This window comes from Esox lucius, chromosome 22 (assembly GCF_011004845.1).
Source record: "Esox lucius isolate fEsoLuc1 chromosome 22, fEsoLuc1.pri, whole genome shotgun sequence".
NCBI lineage: Eukaryota > Metazoa > Chordata > Actinopteri > Esociformes > Esocidae > Esox > Esox lucius.
In genome coordinates this window covers 8,077,066-8,096,952 of record NC_047590.1, presented here as the reverse complement: position 1 = coordinate 8,096,952, position 19,887 = coordinate 8,077,066, and the positions used below count along the sequence as shown (strand labels likewise).

Below are 19,887 nucleotides of genomic sequence, written 5' to 3'. Positions count from 1 at the left end.
CGAAAACAGTGTTCTTTAAAACGTTCTCCTAAGGGCACAGCCAAAGAGACTCAAGTAGGTCCTAGAATGCGCTTCTTTTTTTTTTTTAAATCTCAGGGTATATGAGAGCTGATTGTTATGGCTCTTGTCTTACCCTTTTGTCTCTATCTTTCCAGCTGGCCTATTTTTCATACATAACTCTTGCTCCAGGACCATGCTGGGTAGAGACAGGAAAGAACAAACTGTATGACTGGTTCATTAGGGTCTGTCTTCAACACAGGCGTCCGCTAGTAAACCACAACAAAAACTAACCTAAACTGCAGTAAATAGCCCTACTTATAGAATAAAGCCTTATTATCCTAATGCCTTAACTAACAAGTAGTGACATTGGGGATGACTCACTGGAGAGTGCAGCTATTATCTGATTCATGCATAAAGCCAGCAGTGGCGTGTGTGTGTTTTTGTGTGTGTGCGTGTTAAGTCCAACTGGCTCCTGTGGAACATCTTCAGGGCTGTCGGCAGACATGAATGCTTGCAATGAATCTCACTCCCAATGGGCAGTTGAAATGATTCAGTGCAACTCACTCACACCGAGCGCATTTCAGGGCAGTGAAGACCTGTCAATAATGAATGAGATTGCATGCTTAATGTGTGGCGACTGTCAGAGCACGTGCTTGTGAAAGCATATTTTCTATTCAGATGTATTAATTCACAATCTATAAGCATACTTTAGCCTAGATATTGACTGATGAAGCTGCATCCATATTCTGGTAAACATTGAATATTACAATAAGCCTAAAGCACACAATAACAAACTAATAAAAAAAGATACATTATTACACAGGAAATTAAAATTCACTACTATACACTGCTTTGTTTTGACACTGCTTTGTTTCAGAGGAAATTGATTCACAGTACTAAATTTGCCATTCATGAGAATTACAGATATTTGGGAGATTATGAGCAAAGGGCATTTTGAGCCTGTCTCACATCCCCAGGATGACAATGCACAGTAAGACTATTACAGCCATAGCAATACAATACACATGCCCTGTGCCTGAATGATGGTCTTACTAAAACTACTATTTACAGGAGTTTAGAGCTGTCATTAAACTATTAACTATTTAACTTTCTGCTCCGACTTTTATTGCAGACCATTTTAAATCAATAGTGTTAATATAACCTTTTGTGAATTTCAGGGCAAAATCGCTTTATGGAAGCATGTCATTCTTCAGAATATTTATAGGTATGCCTAAAATTGTGTTGTATTTTATGTACATGATTATTAGCCTGTATGACGTTTTTATAAAGATAGCTATATCGTTCAATATAATAAATAGGCACATGTTTTCAATCAATGATGAGTATGATTGCGTCCAATCCGCGGGCCCAATTCACTTGTCAATGCGTATTTCGCGTACCCCAATCTGGTCCCATTTCTTCGTATCCACCTCTCTTCTCCTATCCAATCCGGACATGCGTAAACTGACTAGAATGTAGCCTCATTAAGTTCCCGGGGAAGCCACAGCACGGGTCCAACGTTTTCTTATCCAATGAAATCAGTGCGTTAGATTTTTCTTTCGTGCTGCGTGGATTTTGTGTCTGGCAACCTTAGCTGCCGTCCACCACCATTGTTTTGCTTGGTACTAATAGCGTACGCACGTTCGAACCCTCATCTGCACCAGACAAAGCTGTCAAGTGTGTAGTTAGCGCCTTTTGACGTAGGACGAGCGACTGTTGATTGAGCAAGGTTTGAGAAGAACAATACCGATTTCGCTGCCCCAGATTTTGTAAGTACCGGCGTCTTATATTACCCATTGTATGGGATCATCAGTTGTTTTATGCAGATCGATGTTTTTATCTATGTACACTTGTTACCACATATGTGTTCTAACAGCCATTCTTAATAGTGGGCTATTGTTGTTTGAGCAGCGTATTTTTGTTTTGCCTTTGTTTATAAAATTACATAACCCTCCAAAATAATCTTCCTAGTGTATTTTACATTTCGCATGGCACGCCATGCAGTGTTACAGTATCTATAAATTGTGCGCCAACCAAATTGTATGACGAAAGAGGCAACATCACTGGCCTTGCTTCACAAAACCAATGTGTTAATATTCAGAAATATACGTAATTAGCTGACTATTAATAATCGAGGCTTCCAGTAAAGTCCTGTGATCGTGGGATGGTTGTATTTTATATCAACCAAAGCTCTTCATCATGAAACAGTTCTTTTAAGCCAGAAGAGGTCATAATGATTAGAGTAAATGCCAGTCGCCTCTCTACTTTGACTTTCCATAAGGGCATTCTGTGCACATCACACAGCAGCTGTGACCGGCGCTTAAGTTTACAGGTTCCTAAATGCTGCGTTGTATAGGCCTGCCAAACAGGAATGGGATGCTCTGGTGAAGCAACTCATTGTTATCCCTTATAAATGATATTGAGTAAAATACTATATATGTTTTAATAAACATAGGGAATAGGTGTTACTGCTTAAAGTTAAATAAAATAAGCCAGCCAGGTGTTTATTAAATGTTTTCTAATGTATATATTTTTGGTCTTTAAAAAAAAAGAATTACACATGAAAATGAACTTAGTGCATTTATTTTTCCTAAAAAAAAAACGTTAACGGCCTGCCCTGGGTCAGGAATGTGGTACGAATGTATGAATTTCAACCGGTATAATTGCGTTAGAGCTCAACACACCACTGACAATACTAGTCAGTCAGCTGACAAAATCAATGTCCTTTCTGACCGTCTGTCTTTTTGGCCAATCGGCGGTTAGTGCTTCGGGCTCTCAACATCCTCAGTTGACTTATTGGGTATTTCAATGTGTTACCAAGGTTAGTGCTCTGTGCAAAACTGTGAGCTTATTAACCTACTGGAGACCATTATTTGGAATATTAATTTGCTTTTATTCATGCTTATTTTGAAATTGTATATTTTATTCTTGTTTGTCGTTGCAGTAATTATATTGATCTTTGTTTTGAGATCAGTAGATCTCTTAATTTGAGGTGATAACTGAGAGCATCTTTTATCTTGCTGAATACTGGAAACACAGAAGAATTGAAAACAAAGCCGTCAAAAACCTTTCAATTTAAAGTGTTAATAGACCAACATGTATTTCATTCATTCATAGTGCTTTGTTGCAGTTTTATAAAAGTCTTAAGAGTCTTAATTTAACATTTTTATAATTTAAAAACTATAGTTTCAATTGTTGACTAAATGTTATAGTTAAAAGACATGTTTTGAATGTGCTCAAGTTCTATATTGCTAGGCACATTGATGACCAAGGAAATTGGACAAATGGTTCTAAAGTAGACAAATGGTTCTAAAGTAGATACATGGTTCTAAAGTAGACAAATGGTTCTAAAGTAGACAAATGGCTTCAAATGAGTGTTTTTAGTGCAGAAGGATGTTATGGATAGCCTAGCAATAGACAAGACAAGAAGAGGTTATAGAGGCGGTGTGGTCTGAACGCATGCTTGCTGTAGGGATTTAAGGGAAGCTTTCTTGTGCAGCTTTTATCCTAACACACTGTTTTACAGAGACACACCTCCCAGCTTACAATTGAATATGTTCTTTACATTTTAACTACTTCTGTGTGGTTTGTGGATGGCGTTAAAGAAAACAGATTTCCTTGTTGCATAATAAAAAAAAAAATATATATATATATATAAATAATATTGTTTTTTTTATAAGTGAATACTCAGCTATTCTGTATTTGCCTTTTGACTCACAAAAACCCAGCCCCCAATTAATCAAACAAATATAATGGTTGTTATTTGTGGATCCACAAGAAATTGACACCTTTAGTCAAATCTCGAAAATTCTGTACCATCAACACATAAGGGTGTATAGGTTTACTTCATAATTTTTACATGTAGCCTTTTTTACTGTTTTTGTACCTGCAATTGATACTTGAAACTGTTTATTTTGTTTTGATGTGTTGTTTTAGAGATAATTGTGTGTCGCGTTTTGCTGAATCATCATTTTCTATTGACTACAATGCAATATAAAACATGTTATTAATGTTCTAAAACACTCCACATCAACTTAAATTACATTAGAATATCGTAATAGATCATTATAGTCTCTAAACTAAATTCAAATTAAATAAATCAGTTTTCTTATTAATCTGGATTTGTATATTTATGTGGTTGTTATAAGCAGGAGCTTTCAAATCTGAATTTATTGCGTAGTGAAACAGCTCGTTTTGTTTTGTTGCAGGGACATCCAGGATGTGATTCTAATGTAATATGAGTTGGTTTGGAGTGTTTATGAGCATTTTATAACAGGCTTAGACACATTTTCATAATGCATTAAAGTCAGTCATCCACTCCAGGGGCCATGCTAATGGTCTGATTCTTTATGTAACAAAGTACCCAAAATCGCCTACCAGAAAGTGCGGGTCTCTACCTCTAGTGTTTGTGTCTCTCCCTGACTGAGGTACTCATTCTGAGGTATTTTTAGTACATGGACCTCAGGACAGGCAGTCATAATTTTAACGTGACCAGCCCTGACTCGAGGACCTGCTACAGTAATATTGAAATTGCTGTGACTGATGGGACATAAACTAATGAAGGATCAGTAATAATTCAGGTTACTTGTGGATTGTGCAACTTGTACGGGACGTGAAGCCAAATTGTTTTCTCACACTGTCACACTCGCTGCATTTCTTTAAACTTCAGGAAATGATTTGTGAGAAGAGAATTAATAATCATCTTAAATTGCAGATAAGAGCTGTTGTTTTAACAAAATGCTTTTTAAAACTTGGACCTTGAATCTATGTCTACCTATGACTCGGGAATTTTAATGTGCCAATATTTCTTATTAATGTAAGACAACCTTCACTCTTATCACAGTGCCGTTAATCAAATAACAAGGACTAGCAATTGTTTGTACAAACTAATACTTTGTTTAACTATTCTTTGCAATTGTAATTTCAGATTTATGTGTGCATATGTGTGTGCTGTTTTTGTGAGTGAATGCTAGTGACAACACCAGAACTCTTTAAATCTACCTCAGAGGGCTCATCTCCTCTGTCATGATTCATGTGTACCTTCTTCGATTCTAGCATCTTTCCATCTACCCTCCCCTCTCTCTCTCTATCACACAGTATCTCTTTATCCCCTCCTCCCTCACAGTCTCTCTCAGTATTTTTCTTTTTCAGTCTCTTTCTCTTTTGATCTCTCTCTCAATATTCCTCTTTGTCCCGCTCTACCTTAATCTCTGTTTCCCACCAGAAAACTGCCAGGACTAAAAAGTAAGCGATATAGTGGCCACTTTGTTCTATTCCTGGATTCATCAACGTACTCTTGTTCATTGACATCTAAGGAATCTGTGTACTGTCACTGGTTGCATTTAGCTTCCCCATGAAGATGTTTAATGCTGTGTAACTATCTCGTAGCAACAGCAGTGTAGACCTCCTAGCCTTTGGTTTTCCATCAGATGAATCCCCGTCACTGGAAAATAGGTAAAAGATGTGCTCCTGTCGTCAGTATTACACAGTTTTATATGTCCCAGAGCTTCTCTCCATCATCCTCTCTCACCCTTTTAGTTCAACTCTAGTTCCCCTTCAAAGTGGGTACATGGATGCTCAATGGGCCAAATGATTCACATTGTCTAGAACCTCTTCCCCAGGCGACTGTGTATTTAATCCTGGGACCACAACCATTTGAGGTTAGCCATAGCAGGTGTGACCATTTCTGACTTTTGATTGTGTCAAACGAACATACGGGGGGAGGTGTTGTTGGGGGAAATTGTTCCGTAGACTGAAGTCAAGGAGTCTGCAACAGTTTCGCACAAATGCCTCCTCAAAGAAAACAGGGTCAGGTCCCCGGGAACATTCCAGAGGCGGCCAGCTGGGCCAGCCCCTGCCCTACACAGCTGCCTGCCACCCGGACCTTGTGTGGAGGAATGTAAGGAGGCCCCAGAAGAGCAGACCAGGGGAGACAGAGAAGAAGAAGACACCAAGGTGACACGGTCTATGCCAAAGCCTGCTGCCGTCAATGCTGGCTCTCCTCCAGCAAAGCAGGAGCTGAAGAGGAAGCGAGGAGACAAAGGATTCCCCAGAGACCATGCCGCCTCCCCTCCACAGTGGTCTGTCTAGGGAGCTGTCAATGGAAAAGACCCTGACCCCACAATATGTAACACAAACCTACGCCCTTAGATGGTTGTGTAGACCACCAACACCATTAGTTTGGGAATTTCATACGAAATTGTAATTGACTAATGGAGGCCAAGTTTGACGGATTGGTTAACCAGACCTTCCGTGCATTTGGGGCAGAACTGTTTTCCAACCGGGGGCGACTAGGACCAAAGGGGGTACTTGGCCTATCGACAGGGGGTACTTGAGATGATTGACTTACTGGTAAAATGCACTTTTAAGCAATCCTTCTCGGGTACCCGGCAGGGCAACTTTGAACAAGTGGCACAGTAAACGGAAACGGTTGGGGACCCCTGGAATACTGCAGTGCAATATCCCCCTTTTCATTATTCAGTTTGTATTCCAAATGAACTACTCTGCTATTCTGGGAGGCTTGTCTTCATTAACGTGCTAATAGGGAAAGAAAGAGTGAGGGCTCTCCTCTATTTCAGGCAATAATAACAGGCTAATATTAGTCCTCGGTAGTAATACACTGAGGTACGAGTCCGACGCACAGCTGCCGTATGATGGACTGACAGGCAGGGAGAGAGACAGACAAACGAATGCTCTGACTGATGGTGATCAGATCCTTGGAAATATTACGGTTTTGATTACGATTCAATCAGAGAGGGTTATTGTTCATTCCGCGGGAGCCCGGAGAGAGCGCCTGTGTTCAAACTAAAGGTCAGACTTTAGCTCTCTGTGTTCTGTGTGTTGTGTCCCTGCTTTCATCTTACACCCTCTGTTTGACTGTGCGTACCACAGACACTGGGTCGTTACTAGACAGGGCGAGGGTGCCTGTGCATGATGGTAAGGCAGAGCAGAGAAAACACCCAATGCCGGGCTGTTTCAACCGTCAGGATGGCTTTATCGCTCCATAAGACCTCGACACACAACCAGAATGAGCTTCAGGCCTCAAATATCATGTCGTGTTATTGCCGTGACTCAATGGGTCAGCAGCGTTAAACATGAATGACTTTGACTGGTTTCGTGATCTTTTTGGGCTGGAGAATATTCGGTTTCCACACGCATGCACGCATTATCTGGTCTGCCTCTGATAATGAGACAAGGTCCACGGTGTCCTGCGTCACACCTTCTCCCCTCTGTCTGCGACACAGAACCAGAGCGGATCAATCCTCGTCCGTCTCCCGGTGCTGTTTAGTAACGCAGAGATCCCGTGTCTGTGATGTGTTCCCGTGGTCTTTTAACCTAACCAGAGATGGTGAACAGAACAGGCGAAACTGGTTTCTTTAATAGAGATTGCGAAGAGGCCCGGAGTGAATTTTGTGTGTGTGTGTGTGTGTTGAGATCCTACACCCAACACTCAGATTCTACCCACTGAATCATTTAACACTGTGTGATTTTCCTCAGACGGTGCTCTTTACACTGAGTGTATGTATGTGTGTGTGTTGGTTCGTTTGAATAAGGGACAACATTTACATTAAAGAGTAAGAAATGTATCACATGGAAGTGGCGTTACTGCTGATATGTGTAATTTGTATGAAGTGCGGTGTTCATGTCTCTCTCTGTATGTCTTTCCCCCTCTCCCTCTGTGTTTCTATCTTTCTGTTTTGCTCTCTCTCTCTTGTCTGTCTCCGTCTCTTGCTTTCTGTCTCTTCTCTCTCTCTCTCTCTCTCTGTGTATCTCTCTGTCCCTGTCTCTACCTTGGGCTGTATTCCTTAACTGATTTTAAATGTAAAGGGCTTTATTTGCATGGGGGATATTTCTTTCCATTGCCAAGGCATGAAAAAATTATAAAAAAGTGTTCTAAGTAAACTTTGCACACATCAGTTTCAATAAGATAGTCATTTTAAATGTTCTATTATTATTGCTATGTGTACAGTGATTTCACTGTAATAGTTGAAGAGTGAACTATGCTAATAAAAGCAATAAAGTAATGATAAAAATCATGTTAGTAGCAAGTGTTTCTGCCTATTGAGACAGACATAGTTACTCAAGGTGCATCAGCCAGGCAACTAAATAGAGTATACACATATCTCGCTTGAAGAGGGGACATTGTATTTCAAAATGTCCTTCTGGTTTTATTAGTTTACAATTTGGAACATGTTGAGTAATTCCACTGGAAAAGGACTATTGCTGAAGAACGTCTTGCCAACGAAGGAGGCCGTGTCTCTCTCTCCTACTGTGCTGTGATCACACCACTGTGAACAGCCATGTCTTTTGGTGTCTTTCTTACAGCCAGTCGGTATTTGGTCTGGATTTGTCTGTTTCTCTGGTAGAGCTACAGAGCTATATTCTGTCAATTTCTGTTATCTTTTTTTTAGGTACAAATAGCTATGTAGTTCATTACGTGTTTCTTGTAGACTTTTTTTGATTTGTCAAATAGGGACTTTTAACAGCCCGAGTTCCCTGTTTTTGGATAATAGATTTGCTAAATGTTTATAACAGCTGACATGGGCAACTATTTCCAGGGTTCTGCTTTTGGATTTCAAGTCTTTTCAATTGAAGGAATGTTTTGAGGCTTAATTATAAATGTTGACAAAATTGAAGTGTACTTTTCTTTATATTAACAGTTAGAGGGAATTGTCTGAGCTTTGCTCTGTGCAAATTAGTTAGTACTGTTATTCTTTTGGATATTTTGAATATTTCTACACAATTCTGTAAGCAGATATTCTAATGAGTTTTCCTCCCAAAGCTTATAATCTTAAATACAAAATGACATCATTCATCATTTCCACAATATTTTAATTATTTTAAATATTTTAAATATTTATTTTGGAACCTGGAAATTAAATTTGCTGCCAGACCAAAGCCAACAGAAAAGGCGATAGTTTGTCCCAGGTTGATGTACCATAGACCAGACTCTCATTGCCAGCTTTCTTTTCTCGAAAGGTCATAACTCTTTTTTTTTTTTGAAGTTGATGTTGACTGCCCGGTCCATACTGTATTCCCATGAACATTTCTAGATGCTTCTGTCAACCTTACTCCATCATTGTTGCTCTTTTCCTTCCCTCTCCCTCCTCTTCCTCTCTCCCTTTTCTCTCTCCTCTTCCTCTCTCCCTTCTCTTTCTCGGCCACACTGACTTTGAAGATATAGTGTAATGTGCCAGGCCAGCTGGAACCTCTGACACAGGGAGACTGATGGCCCGTTGTTCCGAACTGTTCCATTATGGCCGGCCCTGCACTTAGTAGCCATTCAGCATCGATGAATTATAAATTATGTTGGGCTACTATTAATACAGCCTTTGAGTCTGTGGCGGGCAGATTATCCGGCTCTGCAGGCCTGTCTGAGACGGAGAGTGTAGTTTTGTGTTATTCCAGAGTCGACGGCCAGTTGGACTGAAACTAGGCTATGGCAAAAACGTATGGTGTTTCCCTGTGTGTGGTTTGTCAGATGCACTGATAAGAATTGTACGCCCAATTATATTTATTCTGTTTCTCCAAAAATTACTGATAAATTAGTGACTGCGATGTGGAGAGATTTGTCCATGAATCATTAGATGATTTTTTCAGTGTCTACAGAATTACTGGATTTTCACTCACAATTTAAACTGAGGATTTAAATGTTGGTTATTGTAGGCTAGCTTGCTCCACCACTCTCTGCTTTTCAGACCAAATCTGTCAGCTTGTTACCCAAAAAATACAGTCAAATTTAACGTAGTTAATTTATAAGGATGTAAAAGAAAAAAGGAATGATAAAAATGGTTCCTCCCGGGATGAGTCTGCCCAAGCCACAACGCCCTGAAAACTAACGAGCAACGTTTCAACCGCCTTCATCAATGTTTCATCACAGTACAGATGTTGTTTCTTAATTTGAAAACAAAAAAATGATCAAGCCCAACACATAAAAAAATAAGACATGCGTTTAATAATTTAAATGTCTTGTCTCTACAGGAGTCATCTCTTGCACTGAGGAACTGGTTGAGTTTTAGAAACGACGTCTGAAACATTAGCAGCCAAATTAGTCTGCCATCGGTCTTCCTGATCTACATGGTAGAACATGGTCACCCTTTGCCAGCTGGGCTTTGACTTGCCTTTGCTGCACTGGTGATGGGCGTCATGTTGAAGACAATGGGTCTGCTGACTGTGTGACCGTCTCTGTGCTATAGGACTTCAGTATATTTAGTAGCGTTCCCATTCGTCGCTAAAAGCAATGAATAAAGCATCCTGGTGTCCAAATCATCATTGTAAAACACAACGTGAATGAAATGCATAAATATTAATAGGACATATAAAATTAAAATACAATGTTATACGGAGGAGGTCTTTAATTATTGCTCTGGATTTTCCAGCGTCTGTTCCAGACCTCTGATGGCATGTCAGGTCTAAGGTGGCAATATTCTGGTAATTTCCCCCAGATCCCTTCAAGTTCACTCCTGATTTCAGGGATAGTCCCGTATTGCTCAGTTGGTAGAGCATGGAGCTTACGTTGCCACAGTTCCTGGATTCAATTCCCATGGGGGACTACGGCAAAATATATTAGCATACTACTATTAGTCGCTCTGTATAAGGGCGTCAGTGTGATAACTAAAATGTTAACCAGGATCTCTAGAAAATGTTGGCAAGTTACCGTGGCTTGTTTTAGACCTGATCTACAGACGTGCTCTGCCCTTCGTTCTCCACGCAGAGACATGCGGCTGTGAAAATCTATTAGAATATGAGCCTGGCGTAGTTGTTTCATTACCGAGCACCAATCTGTACTGAAACACTGAGCTAAGTGATTTCTGGTCCGATGTGCTTCAGGGCTTCAGATACTACCAGGCACCCAGCAGCGCAACTGTTCTCTTATCAGTTCCCATATAGGTCAGAGGCTCTAGTTTAGCTGCCTGCTCAAGCGGTTTACTTAACGTTGCTGTGTTAGCTTTTTTTTTTTTTACAGGGATGTACTGATCATGCATAACAGAGAGAAACTGACTGGTGATCCTTGACCCAGATCTTCCTCCCGCTTCTCCTCTGTAAGACTCAGAGTTCTGATATAGTTCTCTGCTTCCGACTAAGTCTGAGTCTGAGAATGAAATATTATTGCGATGAGTTGAATCTATTTCCTTTTGAATCTGTTGAGTTTGTGGCTCATCAAAGCTGAGTCCGTTGTTTGGATGTGTCACACGTCTGGAAGAATAGCCTGGGTGTTTCACCCTGACCGCAAACCTCCAGGCATTGTCTGTGATATCCTCCCGTCGGGTTGTCGATCGTCTGGTTTCCCCGTGGTTCACCAGGAAGCCGAGGGTCTCTATGTGACTCGGCTGGTTTGCTCCTCAGTCATGACGGGACAGCGAGTCCTCGTGCCCTGAGTCTGGGGGCTGTATTCGCTGAGTCAAACGCCAGTCAACGCTTTCCTCCCGGTCCCGGCCTGGAAGGCGCTGAGTCATTGTGCCTCACCCTTTTGCCCTTTTGGTCGGATGGCGGCCCGGCGGGGAGGAAGGGAAGGTTTTCCCGTGATGTCAGATGTGGTGTACTGTGTGATGTCAGATGGGGTGTACTGTGTGATGTCAGATGTGGTGTACTGTGTGATGTCAGATGTGGTGTACTGTGTGATGTCAGATGGGGTGTACTGTGTGATGTCAGATGTGGTGTACTGTGTGATGTCAGATGTGGTGTACTGTGTGATGTCAGATGTGGTGTACTGTGTGATGTCAGATGTGGTGTACTGTGTGATGTCAGATGTGGTGTACTGTGTGATGTCAGATGGGGTGTACTGTGTGATGTCAGATGTGGTGTACTGTGTGATGTCAGATGGGGTGTGCTGGGTGATGTCAGATGGGGTGTCACCCTTCTGAACATAGTGAGCAGCCACAGCACCCAACACATATCGGCTATTTCTAGAACAGTGCAGTCGCATCCGTCACCGTCACCCTGTGCTCTGTAAAGGAGTACCGGCAGTCTTCCACTGAGTCTGCATCCTTCCAAGCCAGGTTTTGCTTGACTGTACGTTTTCTCCCTTCCTGGTGAGAACAGTGATGAGTGTGTTACACCTCAACAGCTTAACTGCCGTGCTTAATGGCCTCTGAAATTGGCCCAGAGTGATCCAGCAGTCTATGGCGCTGCCCCGAACACGCCCGGGGAATCGGAGCGGGCATGAATCCGGCCTGTTGACCTTTGTCCAGCCGTCCCCATATTCAAACACAAAGCCCCGCTCCCAAGTAAACAAGCAGAAAGGAAGTCAGCCCAACCCAAGCATAGCTGTCAGTTTTCCTCACCGTTATCGGTCAGCGTTTATTTGTTCAGTGGGGGGGCGAGACACGGCCGTGCTGATGGAAACCACGCGGAGTCTCGCTCGCCTTTCAGTCTGAGATTGACATCACTTAACCACCGGAGGGGACAACTGTTCTATGTCTCCCCCCGCTCCCTCCCCCCGCTCCCTCCCTGTCACAGTGTCAGACACCAGACCTGGGGGAAACCTGTGTGTCTGTCTGGAGTCTTCGCTGGCGAATGTCTGCGGGGGGCCGTGTGGACTAGACTGTCAGATGGACGTCCGACCAAGAGAGTTTCCAAAGGCTGTGAGCCACTGCGTCACACTGCGTCACACTGCGTCACACTGCGTCACACTGCGTCACACTGCGTGCTCTATCGATCATGGTCAACCCTGCCTGGGGTGTGAACTGTGTGTATGTGTGTGTGTGTTTTTGTCTGTTGGTGTGTGCGTTGCCTGAGTGTGTCTGTGGGCGAAAAACGGTGTAGTCATGGCAGACATACAGTACCAGTCAACGTTTGGACACGCTAAACCAGACGTGCGGGCCATCATGGCAGACATACAGTACCAGTCAACGTTTGGACACGCTAAACCAGACGTGCGGGCCATCATGGCAGACATACAGTACCAGTCAACGTTTGGACACGCTAAACCAGACGTGCGGGCCATCATGGCAGACATACAGTACCAGTCAACGTTTGGACACGCTAAACCAGACGTGCGGGCCATCATGGCAGACATACAGTACCAGTCAACGTTTGGACACGCTAAACCAGACGTGCGGGCCATCATGGCAGACATACAGTACCAGTCAACGTTTGGACACGCTAAACCAGACGTGCGGGCCATCATGGCAGACATACAGTACCAGTCAACGTTTGGACACGCTAAACCAGACGTGCGGGCCATCATGGCAGACATACAGTACCAGTCAACGTTTGGACACGCTAAACCATTCACTTGAATACTGGGAAGACAGACAGAGCAATCTCACAAGCCCGTTGTACGTGGGTTGTCTAACACATACCTCACGGCTGGCTTACAAAGTAACTGGAATTGAGCCCAACAGCAAACTCCTTTCATCATCTGCAGCTACCTGCATTGAGAATGGCTATTTGACTAGGGAGGTTACACCACTGAGACTGCCTAAATCATATTTAATGGTTGCAAAAAGTAAAACAAGAACATTTACAGATTTGATTTGTATAGAAAATATGTAATTTCTTTGTACAGAATAGTCTTTTCTTACCAATGTACAAAACACAGTCAGTTGTTCAAATAAACAATTCTGAAAACCACCCCACAATAGGGCATGCTGGGAAGTGATAGCTGGGATTTTGAGCAAACATTTGCTTCTAATTTTACCCGACGCTTGTTAAAATTAATCCCACTTCGAGCAAAGTTTACTGATTCAAGGTCACGGTCGACATACAGCAGAAAGAGGATTGTGAGTTTGTGCAACATTTGGGCATGGAGCTGAGCTGACAGTTTTGTCTTCTGAAGTCAGACATTACAATTCTAATTCTACTCAGTAAACTTTTCCAAATTCAGTGGCTTAGAGTTGTCAACTTGTCTGAACCGCTGCTTCAGATGTACTGCTGTGGCATGGGTTCAAGTCCGGCCTGCTGCCCTTTCAACAACATCATGCATCAGCTCGAGTTCTTGTCTGTATGAAGTTCAAAGAATAACGCTTGTTCAGCAATGGTTAACTTGGCTTTTAGACTGTGTAGAGTCCTTTTCTTGGTATCTCTATGTTAAAAGACCCCCCCTCAGCTTTTTAGAGCATTAAGTTCATTTCACGTTCTTGCTCTTCATTTTCTCAGACAGGATTATTACCTTTGTTTCATTTCTCAAAGCTGTTCTCTTCACAGCCTCCAGAGCGAACGAGTCCCTGGAGCAGACAGAGTTACACAGATTCGCAGGTCACTCCATGTATCGTGTCTCCTAATGTACAAGAATCCGTCTGTCTGGATTGGAGACGCTTGTTATGTGTTCTGACAGAATGCAGTGTGGCTGTAAAAGTGTTTCCGAAGCGACTCTTGGAAATTTGTGATTTTGTTTCAAGAAAGAGCTCAGGTCTGAAGGTCAGAGGCTCTGTGTTATCTGACTAAGTGTCCGAGTGTTGCTAGTTAGTTCGTAATGAATGTGATTATCTGGACAGAGAAGAGCTGATTGTAGGTTTTACTTCTACTAGGTTTTCTACTTTGTCTAGAGGTTATTTTACAGGTAAATTTTTTTTACACTTCTCTAAAAAGACTCAAGATGTGTCTTCTTGGGTTTTTACATCAATTCTCCTTTTGGAAAAGTCTAACTGTATATAAAAAAAACTGTGATATAATTTTGAAATTAAATGGATTGAAAGCTTAGAGCAGTGTTTCTTAATCCTGGTCCTGGGGACCCAAAGGGTGCACGTTTTAGTTTTGGCCCTAGCACTCACACACCTGATTCAAATTAAAGACTTGATGACAGGTTGATTATGTTAAACAAGTGTGTATGGGGTAGGGCAACATTTGAAACAGGTGTGTGAGTGCCAGGGCGAAAACAAAAACCTGCACCCCTTTGGGTCCCGAGGTCCAGGATTAAGAAACATTGGCTTAACGGAATTGGCACAGGGTTGATGAATACTGAAGTTTGGCGCATTAGTAAGGCTTTTATTTATAGATTTTAACATGATTTCTGTTCTTAAGGGCACTTAATTGAACAAATATAAAATGTTTATAATTGCACACACTTATTTAAAACATCAAAAGGATGCAAAGGCAACACCCTCCCATTTGTCGCGTCATTCGTCTCCCACAGGGTATTCAAAAAAGGTAGTATGCAATGATGCTTACTGTGTTTTCCATGTAATCGCTTACATAACGAGCAACTAAGATTTTGGCATTCAAGTGCCGGGCTGCAAGCTCCCTCTCCTGAATCTCTGGTTTATTTCCTCTGGGGGGGGGGGGGGGGTGCAGATTATTTATTTCTGTGTGGATTATTTTCCCTCTGAAAACCCCCACGGCAGGTGTTCATCATCCATCCTTTGTACAGTAGATCCAGTAAATATAAACCTAAATAAATTTAAATCTTAATCTCCTTCCTTGGAAATGATTTTAGAAAACAGATTAAAGGCAGCGGAAGCAGAACCCCCACCCCCCCACCACCACCATCTGCCTCAGTGGACCCCACCCCCATGAGAACATGCGGATCCGAGCACCAATGAGATGATAAAATGCGCTGCGCTGCAGGAGTTTCTCCTTCTGCTATGACGGATAACCTTAAAAAATGTTCCGTTTTTTCTTTTTCGTGGCGACGGCCAACCTTCCTGCAGTTTGACACTTGTAGCAAGACATACATTCCAGGCGAAACTAAAAACGTTACAAAATCAGGTACATTGAACGAAAGCCTTTGCATGAAGGGATTGCAGGCATAGGAACATAAACACAGTACGCATAAGAGCAGCTGGGGAAGCACCTTTTCTGTCTGTATGTTATGTGCTTCGCTATTGGTCAGTGCTGATTCTACCAGACACATTGTCATGTAATATCAATGGGGATCGGTGTTTAGAAGGTTTGCTGTTGCAGAATGCTGTATTTAAGAATACCATGCACTCTGCAGCTTTATATCTCCGCCGGTACGCTGTTCCCACCATCATTTAAAGGATATGCTACCAGTGATGTATTAATGAATAGTCATTTTAGACATGTGCATAAAGAAAATCCATAGTAATCAGTAATTTGTTGCACTGTTCAGAGAAGTGAAAGGGTCGATATTCACAAGGGAATCCGTTTCTACTGAGAACAGCCACTCACTGGTGTGTGCTAGCTTGTCAATATCATAAACCATATAGTAATTCCTCTCCATCAATGGAAACTGTATGTGTGTGTGTGTGTGTGTGTGGGGGGGGGGGGGTGTCCTACATTATAACTTTGTGTGACATAGAACTCACTTTGTCTGTAAAAAATAAATAGATCTGCTTTCACAACACATGGCCTTATGCGCTTGTTTAAAATGGCCCTTAGTAGCACCTACACGAAGACACCATCACTGCTTATCTTACCACTTCACCCTACCCGCCATCTATCGCCGCTGCCATTGTCTTATTCCTCCATGTTGAGTCACCAACTGGGGGTTGTTTTGTTCTGCACACATGACTTGCGTCGATGTGGCGATAGGCTCCGCCTGCTCTTTCGAGGAGCGTAGAACTGGATGCGTTTCGCCAAGTGCACTGGAGTGCGAGGCCCGGGCTCGTACAGGCCATGAGGTCTGAACAGACGGGGGACATAATGAACTGCCCTCAGGAAGAAAAGAGGCAGAAGAATCTGTGAACTCTTCACACAATGCAGTTTGACAGTGTGTTAACATGGGCCCGCTGCAACATTCTGCTAACCCTGCCAATATGTCCTTACTCCTCTCCTCAGTAGCTTTTATTCATTGGTGTCAAATGGGGAACAGTGACAGGTCTGTGTGCCATTCATGAGAGGCCCATTCCGGGAAGAGACAGTCTGTGCTTCTTTTCAACAGCAGGCTGCTGGAATGTTTGATTCCTCCGCGCGGCTCTGTGAGGAGACCTGCGGTCTTTTTAGACAGAGCAAGTGCAGTAGCTACTGATGCCGTATCTTAGTTTGATCATCCTCTGGTCGCAAGAGGCAGTCCACATTTGTAGTGTATTCAAGGTAAACGTTTATTCTGGTTTAATAGGTGCCTGGACAAAAATAGAGGCACGTAAAAGCTACATACAATAACAGCATGACTATAGACTGTGTAAACTGTGCCAGAACTCCAATATAACACACTGGGCTATCAAAACCCTAGTCCACAGTCCATGTCTCTCGCTCTCGCTCCACGCCGTGGGAAACGACTCCAACCAATATGCTCCATCAAACAACCAAATGGAATCACTGGTGTACCAAATTACTTTCAGCACATCTGCTGTGGTTGTGTCTGGGTGACCTGTCCCACAGACCCCGAGCCAGCTGGTCTGCGGTCCCAACAGCACCCTACTCCCCTCCCGGTGCACAGTGTTTAGGCACCGAAGGGGAAGGGCTAGGGCACTAGGTAGGGAATAGGAGGCCATTTGGAAGACAGGTGTTTTATGAGCCCGACGCGATGATGTGCGGGGAGAGCAAAATGATGCAGCTGACAGCAGTAACTAATTAAAGTCATTAATGGTGGATGTATTGGTGGGGCCTGCATGCAGATAGGATCGGGGAGAAAGAGGGGAAGTAACACTTCATTTTGACAGTCCCGGCCTCCATGAATAGATGCTCTGTAGATAGTAACACCGTTGAGGGGGGTACTAACTTTTTCTCCAAAAGTAAATTGCATTACACTTTATACTAATGTTATTTGAATTTAGCTGTCCATGTGACCAAATATAAAAATAAAAAAGGCAACGCTCCAGGGGGTGTACTTTTTCACTGTATTTATACGTTTATAACATTGTTTTATGTAATATAGTGTCTTTTCTTTGTCATTACCCATCTGTAGATGACTATCTGTGCAATGCATGAACTAATATCTGTAGTATTGTTATGAATACATGTTCTGAGATATTACCTGAAACTCTCACCTGCAATATGATGAATTGTGGCAAACAGATATAACTGCTTAGATAAAGAACGTTATAATAGGCAAAAGGTCAGATTTGCGTACTGTTTAGATGTCGGAGCCAGGGTACAAAGCCTTACACTCCTTATACTTCATCTGCGATGCTGGACAGGAGCGTACAGAACTGTACAGGGGTTGCCTGGGTGTCCCCAGCTGTCCAGGGAGGAAGTCTGGACCTTTCAAAGGAAGCACATTGCGTTGATACATTTATCTGTGGCCTTGAATTCAACTCCGCTGTTGTGAATAAGATGCCCACGCTCAAACACCGCGGGCGCACAGGCGTTGGTTAATTAGACACGGATGTCGAGTCCCTCGTTATGTTTAAAGGGACACCGTGTAGAATCCTGCCTTAAGGTGGGGGGTAGTATCAGTTAGTCCAGGGTGGTGTGGGGGGATAGTATCAGTTAGTCCAGGGTGGTGTGGGGGGATAGTATCAGTTAGTCCAGGGTGGTTTAGGGTGGGGGATAGTATCAGTTAGTCCAGGGTGGTTTAGGGTGGGGGGGTAGTATCAGTTAGTCCAGGGTGGCGTGGGGGGATAGTATTAGTTAGTCCAGGGTGGTGTGGGGGGATAGTATTAGTTAGTCCAGGGTGGTGTGGGGGGATAGTATCAGTTAGTCCAGGGTGGTTTAGGGTGGGGGGGTAGTATCAGTTAGTCCAGGGTGGTGTGGGGGGATAGTATTAGTTAGTCCAGGGTGGTGTGGGGGGATAGTATCAGTTTGTCCAGGGTGGTGTGGGGGGATAGTATCAGTTAGTCCAGGGTGGTTTAGGGTGGGGGATAGTATCAGTTAGTCCAGGGTGGTTTAGGGTGGGGGGGTAGTATCAGTTAGTCCAGGGTGGTGTGGGGGGATAGTATTAGTTAGTCCAGGGTGGTGTGGGGTGGGGGGATAGTATTAGTTAGTCCAGGGTGGTTTAGGGTGGGGGATAGTATTAGTTAGTCCAGGGTGGTTTAGGGTGAGGGGATAGTATTAGTTAGTCCAGGGTGGTTTAGGGTGGGGGGATAGTATTAGTTAGTCCAGGGTGGTTTAAGGTGGGGGGTAGTATTAGTTAGTCCAGGGTGGTTTAGGGTGGGGGGATAGTATTAGTTAGTCCAGGGTGGTTTAGGGTGGGGGGATAGTATTAGTTAGTCCAGGGTGGTTTAGGGTGGGGGATAGTATCAGTTAGTCCAGGGTGGTTTAGGGTGAGGGGATAGTATTAGTTAGTCCAGGGTGGTGTGGGGGGATAGTATCAGTTAGTCCAGGGTGGTTTAGGGTGGGGGGATAGTATCAGTTAGTCCAGGGTGGTTTAGGGTGGGGGGATAGTATCAGTTAGTCCAGGGTGGTTTAGGGTGGGGGGGTAGTATTAGTTAGTCCAGGGTGGTTTAGGGTGGGGGGGTAGTATTAGTTAGTCCAGGGTGGTTTAGGGTGGGGGGATAGTATTAGTTAGTCCAGGGTGGTTTAGGGTGGGGGGATAGTATCAGTTAGTCCAGGGTGGTTTAGGGTGGGGGGATAGTATTAGTTAGTCCAGGGTGGTTTAGGGTGGGGGGATAGTATCAGTTAGTCCAGGGTGGTTTAGGGTGGGGGGATAGTATCAGTTAGTCCAGGGTGGTTTAGGGTGGGGGGATAGTATCAGTTAGTCCAGGGTGGTTTAGGGTGGGGGGATAGTATCAGTTAGTCCAGGGTGGTGTGGGGGGATAGTATTAGTTAGTCCAGGGTGGTTTAGGGTGAGGGGATAGTATTAGTTAGTCCAGGGTGGTTTAGGGTGGGGGGATAGTATTAGTTAGTCCAGGGTGGTTTAGGGTGGGGGGATAGTATTAGTTAGTCCAGGGTGGTGTGGGGGGATAGTATTAGTTAGTCCAGGGTGGTTTAGGGTGGGGGGATAGTATTAGTTAGTCCAGGGTGGTGTGGGGGGATAGTATTAGTTAGTCCAGGGTGGTTTAGGGTGGGGGGATAGTATTAGTTAGTCCAGGGTGGTTTAGGGTGGGGGGATAGTATTAGTTAGTCCAGGTGGTTTAGGGTGGGGGGATAGTATTAGTTAGTCCA

General features: G+C 43.4%; 1 protein-coding gene across 4 annotated transcripts in view; it reads left to right on the top strand.

Annotated features, from left to right (window-relative positions):
- Positions 1-1,482: 1,482 nt before the first annotated feature.
- Positions 1,483-19,887, top strand: part of adarb1a (adenosine deaminase RNA specific B1a) — a 48,426-nt gene continuing 30,021 nt past the window's right edge. For 2 of the 4 annotated variants that reach the window (XM_010891016.3, XM_010891015.3), the window contains exon 1: positions 1,485-1,769. The gene's annotated coding sequence lies outside the window, so the exon portion shown is untranslated. Of the gene's footprint in view, positions 1,770-19,887 lie in introns of all 4 variants that reach the window. The other 2 variants (XM_010891013.3, XM_010891012.3) reach the window with 2 other exon arrangements.